The 17662-nt window shown below is 42.7% G+C and overlaps 1 protein-coding gene across 2 annotated transcripts in view; it reads right to left on the bottom strand.

Annotated features, from left to right (window-relative positions):
• B4GALT2 (beta-1,4-galactosyltransferase 2) overlaps window positions 1–17061 on the bottom strand; it is a 54466-nt gene extending 37405 nt beyond the window's left edge. The window contains exons 1-2 of one of the 2 annotated variants that reach the window (XM_075181582.1): window positions 16799–17061; window positions 2201–2318 (exon numbers count right to left, since the gene is read on the bottom strand). The gene's annotated coding sequence lies outside the window, so the exon portion shown is untranslated. The remainder of the gene's footprint in view (window positions 1–2200; window positions 2319–16798) is intronic. The other variant, XM_075181581.1, reaches the window with a different exon arrangement.
• Window positions 17062–17662: the final 601 nt, after the last annotated feature.

The following is a 17662-nucleotide window of genomic DNA, read 5'->3' as shown; positions in this document are numbered from 1 at the left end:
AATTCCCTACAGATAACCTGGACACTAGTGAAATATTTAAAAACAAAGTTATGTGATATTGGTGATAAAAATGTGCATTAAATATTGCTGGTCACACTGTTGTGTTTTGTCTGTTCGTTGATATCATGTATCAAAAGAAGTATTTATTATTCTGTCACTTTTATAACTTATAATGCTCCCTTAAAAGTCTAATATATAAGGATGTTATACTGGATATTGTTGTCACATTAAGGAATCTACCTGAATATTCAGATATCTTTGTTCTCAGACTTCAGACCTCCTTGTGCTGGGATCAACAGTGCGCTACCGATTACAGCGCATAAGATAACAGGCGTAAGTATACCTGCAGGTCTGCGTCAATAGCATTTGTGTGAAGATGTCTTCAGTATACTTAGCTCGCCCCATCCCTCCCTCATCCCACCTAACGAGGGGTAGGCAGCCGGGAATGCCAGAAGATATTAGCAGGACTGCACAGGAGCATAGACTGGCGCTTAATGTCTAGATATGCGCAGACGATGTCACGCAAGATACACTACGCAGACTGGCGCACATCCCAGTCTTAGGTTTAAACACAGGTGCTGGTCAGACGTCTATCAGGAGAAAATAGGAAACACAGATGATATATTTTGCAATTAATGACAACTCACACAGAACACCGCTGTTATTTTACTAGGCTGCTAAAAGAAAACAAGTTACATTTTACATCTAAACCCCCCATTAATCTCGTTCCCCTCCTTCAATTACAGAAGAGCGAGACCTGGTTGTTCCATTACATGAGCCTTTACCTTAGATCCGTGTAGCAAAAATCGAGGAATCTCAATAACACCTATTATGAATAGATTGTGCCGGAGCCGCTGTAACAACGTGACAATACCACAAGCAGCAGAATGTTCTAATACAGGCAACGTGTTACATTAAACCCCCAAATCATATCTGTCAGAATTGATTGCTCACCATTGTGAGGCAGCTGGAATGTAATCTTACACTTATATAACTGTATATTTTCAATTAGTGTTTCTTAGTATTTCTTAATGTATAGTGCTTTAAAATAACATGTTTAGGAACAAGACTTTCTAAGTTCATTGTCAAGTCAGTCAGAATTAATTGAAGAATAGAACAGAAACAAGCTGTTGGGGGACCCTGCTCCTTCCACTATATAACTCTCAGTCTGTGGCTTCCTGATGCCTCCATTCCCCTCCTTACATCATGTCACTACCCCTGTCACATGCAGCCCTGTCCTCACTAACACATCACTAACCTCCTGATATACTCTGTGCTGCTGGGTGACCCTGCTCCTTCCACTATATAACTCTCAGTCTGTGGCTTCCTGATGCCTCCATTCCCCTCCTCACATCATGTCACTGCCCCTGTCACATGCAGCCCTGTCCTCACTAACACATCACTCATCTCCTGACATACTCTGTGCTGCTGGGTGACCCTGCTCCTTCCACTATATAACTCTCAGTCTGTGGCTTCCTGCTGCCTCCATTCCCCTCCTCACATCATGTCACTGCCTCTGTCACATGCAGCCCTGTCCTCACTAACACATCACTCATCTCCTGATATACTCTGTGCTGCTGGGGATATCGTTCTCTTGTCAGATGCTACGACCCCAGATTCTGGGGGTAAGTTCAGCAACACCACAAGGCTTCGTAAGCAGGGGCGTTATTTATCTTAGATCAATTAACCTACATTCCCAAAGCCAATTAAAATTGATTCAACGTAGATAGTTCAAAAATAATACAAGTGTATGAACCTGTACAGACACTTTGACAGTTGCACCAATTTCACCATTGTCTGCAGTTTGTAGAAGTGATAATGTACAATATAATATAATGGTGGTTTACGGCAGCACTTAATAAGTACATAGCACACTATGGTGCAGGGACTATCACTGCCTCACGGTAACGTGTGCACAGGAGCAGTGACCTGAGCGACTGCTCATTCAACACTTCTTGAGACAAGGGGTTAATGGGGCATCACAGGGGACGTGCGCCCCCCCCCCCCCCCCCCCCCAATTCAGTCCAATACCCAGAGATGAACAGTTACCCTGGTGGATATTATCTCAGTATAAGAGGATGTTCTCTGCTTAGAATGAAAACCCCCAAGAACATGGAAACAAGGAGAGGAAACAGCAGAGAACATTACTGCACCGTGAGTGGAGTCAGGAGGACGGAACACGTAACACATCCAGACTTACAGGCTGTAACAGATACTGGAACTGTCCTTAAGAGATCTTCACTGCAATTAGCCCGAGCTTCACTGATCACAGATAATTGGGTCTGTACAAGTCGTCATTTACAGGATCTGCGCTGTCACTAATTTTTGGGAAGGAAAATAAGAATAATGTGGAGTTTGTGGATGTGTGGTTATTCTGGACATTGTGCCGGCTATGTGCACATCTACCATAATATACACTAAGTACAAACTGCGCTGCTACCGGGCGACCACCTGTCCCTGCTTCAATCCACCAGTGAAGACTGATCTTCCTCTGTCACCGATACACATCTGCCGCTCCGCAAATCCCCACACTGCCCCCCCCCATTATCTCCCCATTACCCCCAGTGTCCAATTCACATTCCTCACCCTCACCTATAACACCCTCCACTCCACCCTTCATTCACCTCAACACTCACCTCCAAATACTCTCCCTCTACAACCTGTGACTTCTCCCGTGCTGCCGTCTGACACCCACCCATTCTGTGACACCCACCTGACTCACCCGATTGTGCACAAGTACCCTGCTTGCCCCAATTTGAGTCACACTCACTCCTCTACTGTAACCCCATCCCCATTAGATTGTAAGCTCATAGGATCAGAGCTCGTTCCACACTCACCCTGTGTGCACAGAGATAACTACATCGGATGCTGCGCACAAGATGGGGTAGATGATAGTAATAAGGTTATGTGCTGTGCAGTCAGTATCACCCCTGCAGGCTTCTGCCCCCGTCCAGTGCAACATGGGCTGTCCAGGAGCAAATTTGCTCCTTTTTCAGTTTTGTTCCTAACTCGAATTAAGGCCCAAAGTTTATTGTCCACACATTTTTGAATGGGGTGGGAGGGCAGGGGGTCTATAGGGGGAATAAATCTTAAAAGTTATAAAGAAGAAAGTGTGGTCTGAACAGGAATGAAATTCAAAAAGGGCAGAAAAAGTGTAAAAAACCAGACAAGGACAGATCTTGTTAGATAAAGTCAATGACTTGTAAGGATACTCATTATATTCTCCATGTTATAGATGAAAGACCTGCGGTTTATAAATTAAGCACAGGGGGGTCCAAAAACGCCTGTGCTGCTGTGACGCTGCAAATATGGCGATTGTCGCTATTCTGTTCTTGGCATTCTCCGGGAACCGGTGAAGAGAGAAGAAATAATTACGGTGAGAGGTGGATGGATGCACCATGGATGGACTGGAGAACGCTTCTGACCCCATCTTGTATGGACACCAACACAAGTGTGAGGAAGCTGGGAGCAGTAGTACTAGTAGTGTCACTTATTATACCACTAATAGGAGCGACACTCTCAGGTGTTATAGATTTGTGTCTATGGAGAAGTCTCCAATTTTCAACTTTCAGCAACTGCACAAAAATCTCTTCTATTTCCACACGTCAGATACAATTCTTACATCCATAGAATGCAAATAACTACATCAGGCCTGGCCAACATGTTGTGAAACTACAAGTCCCAGCACACTCTGCCAGCTATCCGCTGGCTATCTACTGGCAAAGCATGCTGGGGCTTGTAGTTTCACTACATCAGGCTGGTCAGGACTAAACCAAGTTCAGGTAGCATGAAATGATGGGGGTTGTGGTGTTTCAAGGACCGCAGGGACCGTGCACTGTGCTTAGTGTTCCTAGAAGTTATATTAAACCGCTGACAGACATAGGCTATCGTGCTTTAATTAGCTCTGCGCAGGCCCAGAAATGGACTTTAAGCCAATGAACGCAATTACATTCAATTAACACTGACGACATCCTACAACGTGAGAGGCGGAACGGGGGAGGGACGGACGGACGGACGCACAGTAACAGCGTTCAAGTCCTGTGTTGTTTGTAAGTTTGCTGGTTTCAGCCGTATCATTTGTGCCGCTATATTTGAAAATAATTATTTATATAAATGATTATACTGATAATAATTGTTATTTTAAATTTTGATAAAATAAAAGTTATTCATTCTGATGTGACCTTTTACTGTACATACACACGGCGTATACTCTGTACTGTGTATACAGAGCGTACATCCATTCACATACAAATGGAAACGTATCTTGAGATAGGCCTTAATTTGAATACAGTCGGACTTACACACAAGTTCCGTGTTCTTTACTTCCACAATCCAGATCATGTCAGAATACTGTCCCCAAGGTTCAACAGCTAATGAGCAGTTATAGCACCAACGTGACCTGACATGTGGTAAACACCGGGGAACCCAATCACGGTTTAGGATCTTCTCTTTATTAACGAAGAGCTTTACAGAGTGAATATTGTTGATACAATTATACAATATCTATAATAATGTCCTCCGAAACATTTCAATCTATCTGATGAATGGATGAGAACAGGGGATGTGGGGGTCATAAACCTTTATAAATAGCTGCATATTATAGGGGAAGGAAACATTAATTGTAGGTGCAGTCCTGAAGCTGAACCCTGGGGCACGAAGCCAGACCGGCAGGTTACGTTTATAGAGATATTTATCTATATCAGACACAACAGGACTATTCATCCTCAGCCTGGAATCTGATCAAAGAGGTAGATTCTTGGATTTCATTCATCAGAGCCTGAAACCTCCAGGAGGTTAAAGCTGTAGGAAGGTGCAGTTCTCCTGCAGGTGGGGAACAGATTGTCTCTTTAATTAAAGCACATTATTCTGCAAGTTCTAGATGGAAACCGCAGCTTCAGTCCCTCCGAGGTGCAAAATCTAGCACAGCTCTGGGAGAAACTGGGATCCGCAGCTAATTCAGCTGCCCCCCCCCCCCCGCCTCTCTGCCCCCCCCAGTCACAACAGAAGATTTCTCAATGGAAAGGCCGAGAGCTGCTAAGACGACACAACCTCTATTTAATTTCTCATTTAAAACAAACACAAAGAGATACATTCCTGAATTACCAGCGAGGATCGTTGTATCCCCAAATGTTATCTGATAAGTAATCCCAGATTTAGGTATTTTACGCTCTATGTGCTCGTTCTGTGCCCCCTCAGTCTCCTCCTCCTCCCTCTACTTAAAATACATTCAATTATTTCCACACTTCTGCAATTAAAATATAAATACATTTTATAATTCCATTTAATGTTACACTTCAGAGGGAACATACAGTATATATCTGCACATCCAAACCCTGACCTACGTGTGTGTGTGTGTAATGATGTTACATTGGAGGGGAGGTAAATATAAAATGTGGGGACAGATTTATATTTGGGGTAGGACATGTCCTAGATCAACTTAAATGTCAGTGTACACATAAAGCTATCAGGTATTATGTGCTACATGGAAAAAAGCCAGTATTTATCTTATGTGCAATATAATAAACTAACGTGTACCCCTTGTATTGTACATGGTTTATCCAGGAGAAACCATACTCCTTATTTTGCGTTGCTCTCCTTTATGACTCAGGTCCATCGTCTTTAGCGCTATATTCCTCAAACATAATGTGCACTAACGATACAACAGACAGGACTGGTAACACCGCACATCTAGATCATATGGACGTATTCACACATCTTTACCTGTTTTCCCATCGCACACGCGTGTGACCGAGCCCTGAGGATATAGAATGGACCTTGTATTATCTGTACACAGGTAAAGCCGGAGGAACCGAAATTATGTCTACAGACACGTATGTCTAACTTGAACATGTGTGAAGCACTATATAATAAAATGTTCATGAAATGTGGGGGATAAAGAATCATGTACTGTAGATTATAAGTATGTAAGGGAATCACTATTATAAATGCAGATGATTATTATAAGTGCAGGTGGCTATTACAGGTGCAGGTGACTATAAAAAGTGCAGGTGACTATTACAGGTGTAGGTGACTATTACAGGTGTAGGTGACTATTACAGGTGTAGGTGACTATTACAGGCGCAGGTGACTATTACAGGCGCAGGTGACTATTACAGGTGCAGGTGACTATTACAGGTGCAGGTGACTATTACAGGTGCAGGTATGGCCTCTCTTGTCCACAATGATTTGGGTCTTGGAGTTTTGAGCTCCTTATAACTGCAGTAAGGAAATACTCTGAGATCTCTGTGTATGGATAATTCAATAAACAGCAACAATAATGTAATAATTATCCTGTTTTTGCAAATAGCTAAGCGATCCCATACCTGTACAATAATATATATATATATATATATATATATATATATATATATATATATATATATATATAATGCACAGCTAACATGTTCAATACTAGGGTTAGAAGAAAATTTCTAATATCCTTTTTATTTTACAGTAAGGGACCCTTGTTCCTTATAATACACAAGTTTTAATCTGAAACAGAGCAAGATACGAGGTGATCGTTATACAATGCGTCACACTCACAATCAGTCATGTGATACATGTGACATCACTAGTCTCCAAATATAAGGATTTCTTTACATATTGTCATACAGTCGGGTGTCCAGTCTGCTCCAGAATAATGCATTATACACAATATACAACTAATATTCTCAGCACTCATCTTGTCAGCGTAATACTGCGCCCGGTGTAATATAGATTTATACTGAGCCACACAAACCGTTCATCACTGTGGAATCATTTTCCCATTTCATCTGTGCATTATCTATTTCTTTCCCCCATATGTGTGAAACAGGAGTAAATATTGCAGAGTGTTAGGTAACATAATGATACAATGTATCCCCGCGTTTTCTTAGATTGCATTTTATCCAGGATAAACCTGGGATTTCCTATATCTTAACAGGAACACATTTCAGATGCGGGAATTACATCTGTATCTGTTCATTACATAACGGGATGTGTAGAACTGATCAATAGAAGGAGACAAGACAGTAAAAAGTAACAGTTACTGACACTAAGCCATGTCCGTGAATTTCACCATTAAATAGAAATACTGCCCTGAACTTGTGTCTACATCAGAGTATATTAATAATACACTTCTGCTGCCCATCTGTATAATCGTTGTGCTGTGAAAATTTACTTCTAGTTCATACCTCCCAATCTATAATGTGACAAATATTCATTTTCCGCTGTGTTGTGGCTGAGAAATATTTAGAGGTCTATTTATGACCATCGTATACTCGCTTATGTTAATTATTATCCTTTATTATCGCAATGATAACAAAGGAGTTAATGTGACAATTTATTCAAATTGATTAGCCTATCCAATGTCCTGGAATTTAATTTATAGTTCAGACTCTTATGGCCCTGTACAATCTGCGATGGGGACGAGCACGAAGGCTGCTGGGCTGGGAACTGAAGACCCCTCGTTCTTCTCCTCATAGGATAGAACAGATAACACCATCTCCAGCTTGATAAATAGGGCAAAATCCCAGTCCACAGACACCTATGTGTGAAGCTGGGAGATATCTGCCACCATCCTCTAATAATAATTAGCTTTGTTCCTGGATAATGAGGTTCATAAATAGTTTCTCCGCACCCCTAAGGGGGAACGGACCGCCGAGGACTGCAGCACTGGTCCAACAAAGTACCGGTATTACCAAAAATAATCCCAGAAAACAGTTGCGGCTTCCTACCAAACGTTATTGTCCTGGGCAGAGTCAGGGGAAATCTACAGCTCACAACTAGATAGGTTAGAACTTTAATATATGCAGCAAAAAAGATAAAATTATCTTCAATCATGTTCTAATTGTGAGATATGACATTATATATTTTTATTACTATTATTTCGTTTTATTTTATCACGTTGGGAAGAAGGGCAGGCGCCTCTGCGCACGGTTCTGCAGCCTTAAGTCGGACGCAGTAAAAGTGGCGCCATGTTTCTGGTCAGCCGATACTGAATGATGCTGTATCTCACACCGGCAGACTTCACTGGGTATAAACAGCAAATTTAAGACACCCAAATTGGCCTTTTCTTATTAATAAGATTAGATACAAAGTTATTATTGAAAGGTCTACCGATTTCATGAGTAATTCTACATTTATAATTGGAGATCCGCAGACATTTATGGCTGAAAACTGCATTTGTCAAATGATGATGATTTAATGTCCTGACTGAGAGTGAACTTGTCCACATAACGCAATGTAGTAAGATGTGACCGCAGGCTCCAAACTGGGCAGCATTAATAACACCCCAAAATCTACCATATTTACCCCGACATATAAACCATACCCCACAGTGACAACATCATTTATTAACGCTGTCTACTTGCACAAGACAATTACACCCAAATTCCTGCAAACATTTTACGAACTTATATGTAACCACTGTGACACACCAATCTCTAAAGACTATCAAGCATCTGTGGGATGTCACGGTAGCGTAGTGGTTAGCACTTCTGCCTCACAGCACTGGGGTCATGAGTTCAATTCCCAACCATGGCCTTATCTGTGTGGAGTTTGTATGTTCTCCCTGTGTTTGTGTGGGTTTCCTCCAGGTGCTCCGGTTTCCTCCCACACTCCAAAAACATACTGGTAGGTTAATTAGCTGCTATCAAAATTGACCTCTGTGTGTGTGTGTGTGTGTGTGTGTGTGTGTGTGTATTAGGGAATTTAGACTGTAAGCTCCAATGGGGCAGGGACTGATGTGAATGAGTTCTCTGTACAGCGCTGCGGAATCAGTGGCGCTATATAAATAAATGGTGATGATGTGCTGGAAAAACAGGTCCGAGCCATGGAGGCCCCACCTCACAACTTACAGGACTTACAGGATCTGCTGCTAAGGTCTTGGTGCCAGATACACAGGACACCTTCAGAGGTCTTGTGGGGTCCATGCCTCGAGGGGGCAGAGCTGTTTTGGCGGCTTGAGGTGGCTGTCATCAAGTAGTAACACGGCCTGCCAGATGGGGAAGAATTCTTGTTTCTGGAAAGCCAAAATCTACTGAATTACCACCAGTAGTTGGAGCTGGGAAGAAGGGACGTCCGTTTTGTAGAATCTAGTAGAATGTTCGGGAAGATTCCCTTTCAGAAGGGGTCAAATTTGACCCTTTGACATTCACCCTGATTGGGACAGACCTGAACAAGGTTTAAATGGGGGGAGGGCAGAGTGTCCACGTTGTCAGACAAAATGAGAAGATTGTCTAAGTAGGGGATAAACAGAACACTTCTCGTCCCCACGTACCGCTAATCGTATATACTTCAGATCTTCTGAATGAATTGGACATTCTGAAGGTCCAGGGTGACTCTTGAATATTTTAATTTTGTCAAATAAATTCAGGAACATCAGATATATAATTATCTGTATCTTCAATTTGGTTTTCAGACCAAGAATACTGTCGACCAAAAAGCCAGGACCTGTCTCTGTATCCAGAACTTGTATTAGGAAATTCTGGATTAAGAACGCTGAGATCTCTTTTATGAGCAGCCAGTGAAGACTGGACGGTAGGTGTCTGAGACTTTGGTTGGAGGGGGAACAAACATGTCTAATGTTTAACCTTCTAAATAGTCCTTGGCCTCCAACCATCAAAAGAAGCTGTACACCAATAAGGGAACAAGATGGTAACACGGGGGGATAACGATCCCTTTCATAATTACTCATTTCTGACAATGTAATTTACCCTGTTTGTGATTTGCCTGTTTCTTAGCCCCATGACCCCAATTCTGGAGGTTTTGACACAGATTTCTAGCTTCCGATGGTTTCTTTTCTTCTGGAAACCGTTCCAGTCTGCTTCTGCTCTTTTACCATTAGTATCTAATTCTGGCCCAAGTACTCGCCTTCAAACACGGTCTGGATTTGAAGAAGGCACCGAGCGCTGGGGGAAGAGGGCTAACCTCCTGCCCAACAGCCCCTCTCTGAGCAGTCCTATCCTCTCCCATACCAGCTCCCTGCCGGTCCGTAGTCTAGAAGTTGGGTTCAGAGGAACCAACTAAGGCGCCCATAGAGAAAAATATAATTAAAAGCTGACAATAGTCCTACTGCACCCCTGGGCAGGAAGTGTCAGAAAGAAGGATCTGGGAGTAATGGATTTAACCTCTTCTACCTCCAGTACCGAACTGGTTGGAGGAGAACGTTTCATGGCCGGTGCAGTCATGGGAAGGATATGGAAGAAGTGAATGAATCTTGGTGACACATTTATGAAAGGTAAGTAGAACCTGCAGGGAAAACATAACACTTGTCCCCACCTGGCACAGAACCAGGAAGAGGTTCTCTTCTAGGAACCTGTAGAAGAACTGAAGTAGTTATTATATAGGGCATTTTGGCATATTAATATCCTGCTTTATGGTCGGTCCCTGATAAACACTGACATGTAAATGAGGCAGAATTGGTAATTACACGTCTCATTCTCGAAGTGCATTACACACAGGGTTTTCATTAACACCAATAAAATGTTTATTTCTGCAGATACACCCCCTCCTCAATCAGGGCCCACTCTCGCCAATGAAATATAATTTAAACTAAACCTATGAGAAAACAGCAGCTTAAATTTCAAGTCTTCTAATAAAATAAATTGATTAAAAAACAAATATAGTGGAAGCACAGACACCTCCCTGATAGAGCTTTGTTAATCACCATCGAGATCAGTCACAAACTTTGCACCGGGGAAAATCTTTACCCTGACAACAACTGGAAAGTCCATTTTCTCTCTCAAGCTTAATACAAATATATTGATTCGGAAACAGAGCAGGAAAATCTATTGTTTCTGTACTCGGGCTCCTCAGATTATAAGATATCAATGTCCATGGGGGCAGATATTTGTAGCTATTAATCTATAGCTACAATCTGCATATGAAGAGTTACAATGTGACAAGTCTATAGAACATCTTAGGATATTTAACCCCACAATTTACAGAATCAGCAACCAGAACAACGGATGCAGCCAAAGGCACCTACAGGACAAGGTGTATTTCCACTAAGTAAAGGTGAGACGCAGGAAAAATAGCAAAATACTGTGTGAGTTATACAATGGTCCCTATTCCCTATACAGGTATTGCTGTCCCTGGTTTCTGTGCATTCCCTGCAGAGTACACTTGTATTAAGATGAAACTACCAGGATGTGAGTTCTTATAAGAAGGTATTGATTGGCAGGGATGAAAGGTGTCATTACTTAATGATATGATAATAATTATATATATATATATCTCATTAAATGTTTCATAGACGTGAAATACATTGTAGTATTTAGTGTGGGGAATTCAATTCCCCGCAATCAGTCGCTAGAAATCACCACAATGTACATGCTCATTTCAGGATACGACGGTACCAGAACATCACAAATTTTCCTGCGTTCCTCTATGGAGTGCAAGGAACTATCTGTGATGCTACATAGCTGCGGACCACCCCTGCTACCGTCCCGATGGACATCTCAGAGAACTGTATCGGCCCCATGGAGTTAGTTCCTTAGGTTTTTGATTGAAGCTCATGTATGTTTTTAGTATGACAAGATATATGATATAGTGAGCTGAATACTTTGGAAGGATAATAGCATAAAATTTTGCTCCCCCCTTTTTTTTTTTTTATCCTCTGCCGTCACCTGACCACCTAAGAGCTTCCTCACTGACTGGCTCAGACTAAGAGATCTGATCACACTCTCCTGGAATGAGCAGATGCCATAAGTTTCCAGGAGAGACACTTTCCTTTTTTTCAGTGGAAGCCACATAACTCACCCCCCTGAGTAATATTGGGAAGGGATCACTGAGCTACAGGAGACCATCTAATCCCCTTCATTCTAACATTCTCTATGGAATTGCACCTTTAAAAGAGAAAAAGTGTCAGAAAATGTAACAAACTTAGTTAGCACAAAGTAACTCTTATTGAGGTGAACAATGGGATAAGAATATTAAAATAAATGTCACTTTTTGTGGAATCCCCCAGATTAGGCTTCATAGACCCAAATTTTAATTTGACCAAAAGAAACCCCTTCCCCAATCTTGTAGATTAGATACTCTCAGGAACCTGCTGGTAGTGACGTAGACAGTGAATGTAACACTGCCTTAGAATAGACGTATAGGGGGATTTCTAAAATGGTGATAAATATAATAAGATTTATATCTAAACATTGCTGTAAGTTGGGATACCGGAGGGATTGTTATAGAAGAAGGAACTCATAGCTGGCACGAATAGGTTACAGAGGGCTCTGGTAGAGCACGAGTAGCTTCAAATACTTCACCCCCTCCCTCCCCAGCAGCCCTCATAGAGGAACCCCAGCCTAACGAATAGGCTCTGCCTGTGGGTTATCTGCGCTACCTAGGCATTAATACCTCCCCATCTGGTGTACCATGAGAAAGACCAATGTGTATATGTTGTTTCTGTTTCTCAAAGTAACGTGCATGCTATAGGATTGCTGTTTCAATTGAGTGACCCCCCTTTTTGTTTGTTTCCCCAACTGTGCTTGTTACCCTTTCTATTTTCTGTACCCCATTTAACTTTGAAAAACTCAATAAAAATCTATTGAAGTAAAAAAAAAAAAAGAACAAGGAACTCATTTACCACCTTCCTAAGGTGAATTTACCTCCACTATCCCCTTCTACCACTAGGGAAACCACCACCGTGTCCTTCATAGTGATCTCAAAATACAACAACTGTGCTACAATGTATCTGTGCAGCACATTACTCAGTATTACCTGCAGTAGAGCAGAGAGTGTTTAGTGCAGTTTCCCATCTTTGTTTCTTCATTTTGGGGTAACGGGTGACGTTATCTCTTTGTCTAAATGCGAACCAAGGGCTTAAAACCACCATTACTCCCACGCTCTGACCCCAAGAGACCCCCAGGTCAAATAACAGGCGAAGGTCCGGCCGTAGCCCAAAAACCATCTAGATTCTGATTGGCTAACAAGCTAGGGAGGACTAGTCTTCAATAGGTACCAATAAAGACTTGTTGTGCTTCCCTGGTTTCTAATGAATTATCGACATAAAATGAAGAAAGTAAATAAGACGATTACTATAAAATATCTGAATGGGGGAAGCAGGTGGGCAATTATCAGAAACCAAATTCACTTCCCTTATATTCTGCTAATGCAAATGTCAGCATCTTGTCTGTTAGCTCCTCCCAAAAGGACCTTGCTATGAGAAGGTTGCGGCAGGAGGGTGGCAGTAGATGTTGCAGAGATGCGTTACGATACACAGCAGCAATAGAAGGGAAAATAATGATATGGAAACACTTAACTTAAAAAACGATGCTTATTCCCAAAAACACATCCAAATATCAGGTGACTGCGGGTCCCAGGCCACCTTCAGGACCTACAAAGTTCTACTGGCTGTGGCTGACCAATCACAGGTAACCGCATTCAGTAACAGAGACGGTACAGAAGATCCTGATGTAGGTGATACGTTTCAGAATGTTCGGGGAAGCTGAAAATGACCATATATCACCGTGCAGAGACCTTCTGGGATGTCGGGGAGGACGACAGTCAAGTTCTGCTTTTCACAATCAATACCGAGGACTATAGACTAGAACACCCCCTTATCTGTCCACAACGGGCCTCCTGCTACCTTTCTTGTTACCCAATAAATTCATCAATTGTACGTCTGAATTGTGGGGAAATGACTGTGTGGTTCACACAACGTGGCCTGTTCTGGGGTCCTGGACCTTGGGGATGCCTCATTCTGGCCCAACCTGTACAGGATGATTATCCCACCCAACATCTCCTCCCTCTATCCGTACACCCCTGGAAATCCATCTAGCTGGATTAAAGCATGGGATCCACAACTGGCCTCGGACAGAGGGCCCGTATCAGGTTCCAGTCTACGGCAAGGTTCCCACTACTGAGAAATCACATCAGTGCCTTGTTCTCATTCTTTCCATAAACAGATAGGATATGGAAAGATTTTAATGGAGCGCAGGTTTTATGCAGCATGATAAACACAATTAGAGCCGGGAACAGATAATGATAATACATTGTCAACTTTTATGCAGCATTAAATTGAGAAATAGATTTAAAGATGGAGATTGTTTGTTTTGTATAGAAAAAGTAAACAGAACGTTTTCTGTGCACAGAACAGAGAAGAATACTATATACCCGGCCGGGTTACCCTGCGGCTCTCCGGGTGCTGTGATACTACAAACCCCAGCATGTTTTAACAGTCGACAGCCAGATGATAGCTGGCAGGGCGTGCTGGGACTTATAGTTTCACAACATCCGGATGTCACATTATTAATCTATAATATGTGTAAAATCGTGTACGATGTGTGGCGGTTTGCAAAGACGAAAACTACATGTGGATTATAAACTGAAAATCACGCAAAAACTGATTGCTTCTAATTTAAATTTCTATGAAGCGACCAATTTTGACTTGCACGTATCAGTGGGATGCGCCTTTTAGGAGATGTATGTTTGTGTGACCTACAGGCCTGTGGTAAATTAATGTGTTAATGATGATGACAGTGACATCTGTGCTCTGGATGTATCTGTATGTTATATAAACATATTTTTGCAGATATATTACATTAATGCACTTAGCTGTCCCGGGAGGTGGTGCATGAAAACGCTACAACCACGGTGTCCTCCACCAAATAAACCAAACATGCAAATAGAGGTTAGGGAGGGACCTGGTCACCAGAGAGCTTACATTCTAAGTGGAAGAGGGCACAGCAGAGACAAGAGGAGCGAGTGGAGATTGGGGCAGGTGAGTTAGTGTGAGTAATATTGGCGAGAGTAGGGTAAGTGGGAGTAGGGTAACTGCTAATAGAGAGATGGGTTTTCAACGAGCGTCTAAAGACTTGAAGGCTGTGGGAAAGTCTGATTGAGCGTGGTAGTGAATACCATAAGTGGGGAGCAGCGCAGGAGAAGTCTTATAGGCGGGAGTAAGAGGTGGTTACCAGAGACGAGACGAGGCGCAGGTCAGAGGTAGATCTAAGAGGGCTGAAGGGAGGAAGATCATCCATCTCCCCATTCCCATATATTTAATTCTCGCTATATTTCGCCTCTATCTTCCCCCTGCTTACTCGTATGTCCCAATTTATTTTATGACCCTAGTATACCCAACTTACAAGTTTTTATTCACCCCTCATATCATCTCTTTTCTCCATCCCTCAGCAGCCCATACTGTACATCCAATTCTCCTCCACTCGTCAACCGCACTGCGATCCCCAGGCTCCCACAGGACATCGCTTTATACCCTAACCCTAGGGTTAGTAGGGTTAGGGTATACATGGATCTAGACATGGATTTCATGGTCTAAATCTCATCCAATCAGAGGACACCGGGCACGTCCAGAAGCTCGTAGATAGGACTCTGTGGCATGCTGGACTGGAACAGGATTCACTGAACTCTTCCAGGAATATATTGGGAGTTTAAATAAGACGCCCTGCTCTACTCTTAGTGGTATTTACCCCCATTATTTTTATATCTCGCAATGTCTTGGTCAGTGGGGTGTCCACGTGCTCCCCTTCTCATGAAAACTCTGCTGCAGCCATTTAATAGTTTTGGCTGCATGTTCTGAAAAATCTAAGATAAGTTATCCTGGAACAGCCATTCATAAGGGTCAGCGGTACTTGTGCTTGCTGGAGAGTCAATATATCCGGCAGTCGCGACTCGTAACCTCTCTGTAACGCTTTTCATTGTATAGAGAATGACGATTGTGTATCCGTAGACGGCAGAATAACGCACTTTCCAAATCATGGTTCTACATGTGTTATTATAGCGTTATCACTGTTATAATGTATAACCACCATGGGAGATATATATAACAATCTGTATATTATACATGTGTTATTATAAGGTTATCACTGTCCCTGGTATATACAGCTATTGTATAACCACCATGGGAGATATATAATAATCTGTATATTATACATGTGTTATTATAAGGTTATCACTGTCCCTGGTATATACAGCTATTGTAAAACCACCATGGGAGATATATAATAATCTGTATATTATACATGTGTTATTATAGGGTTATCACTGTCCCTGGTATATACAGCTATTGTATAACCACCATGGAAGATATATAATAATCTGTATATTATACATGTGTTATTATAGGGTTATCACTGTCCCTGGTATATACAGCTAATGTATAACCACCATGGAAGATATATAATAATCTCTATATTATACATGTGTTATTATAGGGTTATCACTGTCCCTGGTATATACAGCTATTGTATAACCACCATGGGAGATATATAATAATCTGTATATTATACATGTGTTATTATAGGGTTATCACTGTCCCTGGTATATACAGCTATTGTAAAACCACCATGGGAGATATATAATAATCTGTATATTATACATGTGTTATTATAGGGTTATCACTGTCCCTGGTATATACAGCTAATGTATAACCACCATGGAAGATATATAATAATCTCTATATTATACATGTGTTATTATAGGGTTATCACTGTCCCTGGTATATACAGCTATTGTATAACCACCATGGGAGATATATAATAATCTGTATATTATACATGTGTTATTATAGGGTTATCACTGTCCCTGGTATATACAGCTAATGTATAACCACCATGGGAGATATATAATATTATACATGTGTCCCTGGAATATACAGCATACGTTTATTTAATAATATGTATAACAGTCTATCTATACGGGTGTGACATATATAATATATAACAAACTGTTATCGGGTAACACAATATATAACATTCGGGTGAGCGACATATAACATACAGCACTCGGGTGACACATGTAACAGTCGGGTGACACACATAACACACAGCGGTAACATTGTATCTCTGTACCCCGCACTCACCGTCCAGCCGTCACCTGCTCCCCGCAGCCATGAGCCCGGCCAGCTCACCTCGGCTCCCCGCTGCTGTGCGCTCTCCCCCGGGCCGGGCTCATCTCCTCTGCCAGCCGCGGGGAGGGGGCTGCACCCGGCACAATGGGGTGTACACCCGGCACCGCCCGCTCCAGCGCTGAGGGGGGAGAAATAATAAACCCAAAATGCCCCCAAAATATCAGCCAGCTACGGAGAGCCCGAGCGATCAAAGCGGCAGCTGCTCCCCCTCCCTCTGCCCCTCCGCCCCTCTCCCCTCTTTGTCTCCGGCCCCCTCCTCCTCACACCCCGGGGATGGGGCTCACAGCTGCCGCACAACCTCTTCATCCCCTCACTACATTATATGTGGGGGCTCCCAGACTGTCAGTCAGCATCTCCCCCCCCCCCCCATCTCCTCACTACATTATATGTGGGGGCTCCTAGACTGTCAGTCAGCATCTCCCCCCCAATCCCCTCACTACATTATATGTGGGGGCTCCCAGAATGTCAGTCAGCATCTCCCCCCCCCCCATTCCCTCACTACATTATATGTGGGGGCTCCTAGACTGTCAGTCAGCATCTCCCCCCCCCCCATTCCCCTCACTACATTATATGTGGGGGCTCCCAGACTGTCAGTCAGCATCTCCCCCCCCATCCCCTCACTACATTATATGTGGGGGCTCCCAGAATGTCAGTCAGCATCTCCCCCCCCCCATTCCCTCACTACATTATATGTGGGGGCTCCTAGACTGTCAGTCAGCATCTCCCCCCCCCATTCCCTCACTACATTATATGTGGGGGCTCCTAGACTGTCAGTCAGCATCTCCCCCCCCCCCATTCCCCTCACTACATTATATG

Source organism: Mixophyes fleayi, chromosome 8 (genome assembly GCF_038048845.1).
Source record: "Mixophyes fleayi isolate aMixFle1 chromosome 8, aMixFle1.hap1, whole genome shotgun sequence".
Lineage (NCBI taxonomy): Eukaryota > Metazoa > Chordata > Amphibia > Anura > Limnodynastidae > Mixophyes > Mixophyes fleayi.
Note: the sequence above shows the minus strand (reverse complement) of the source record. Positions and strands in the feature narration are given on the sequence as shown.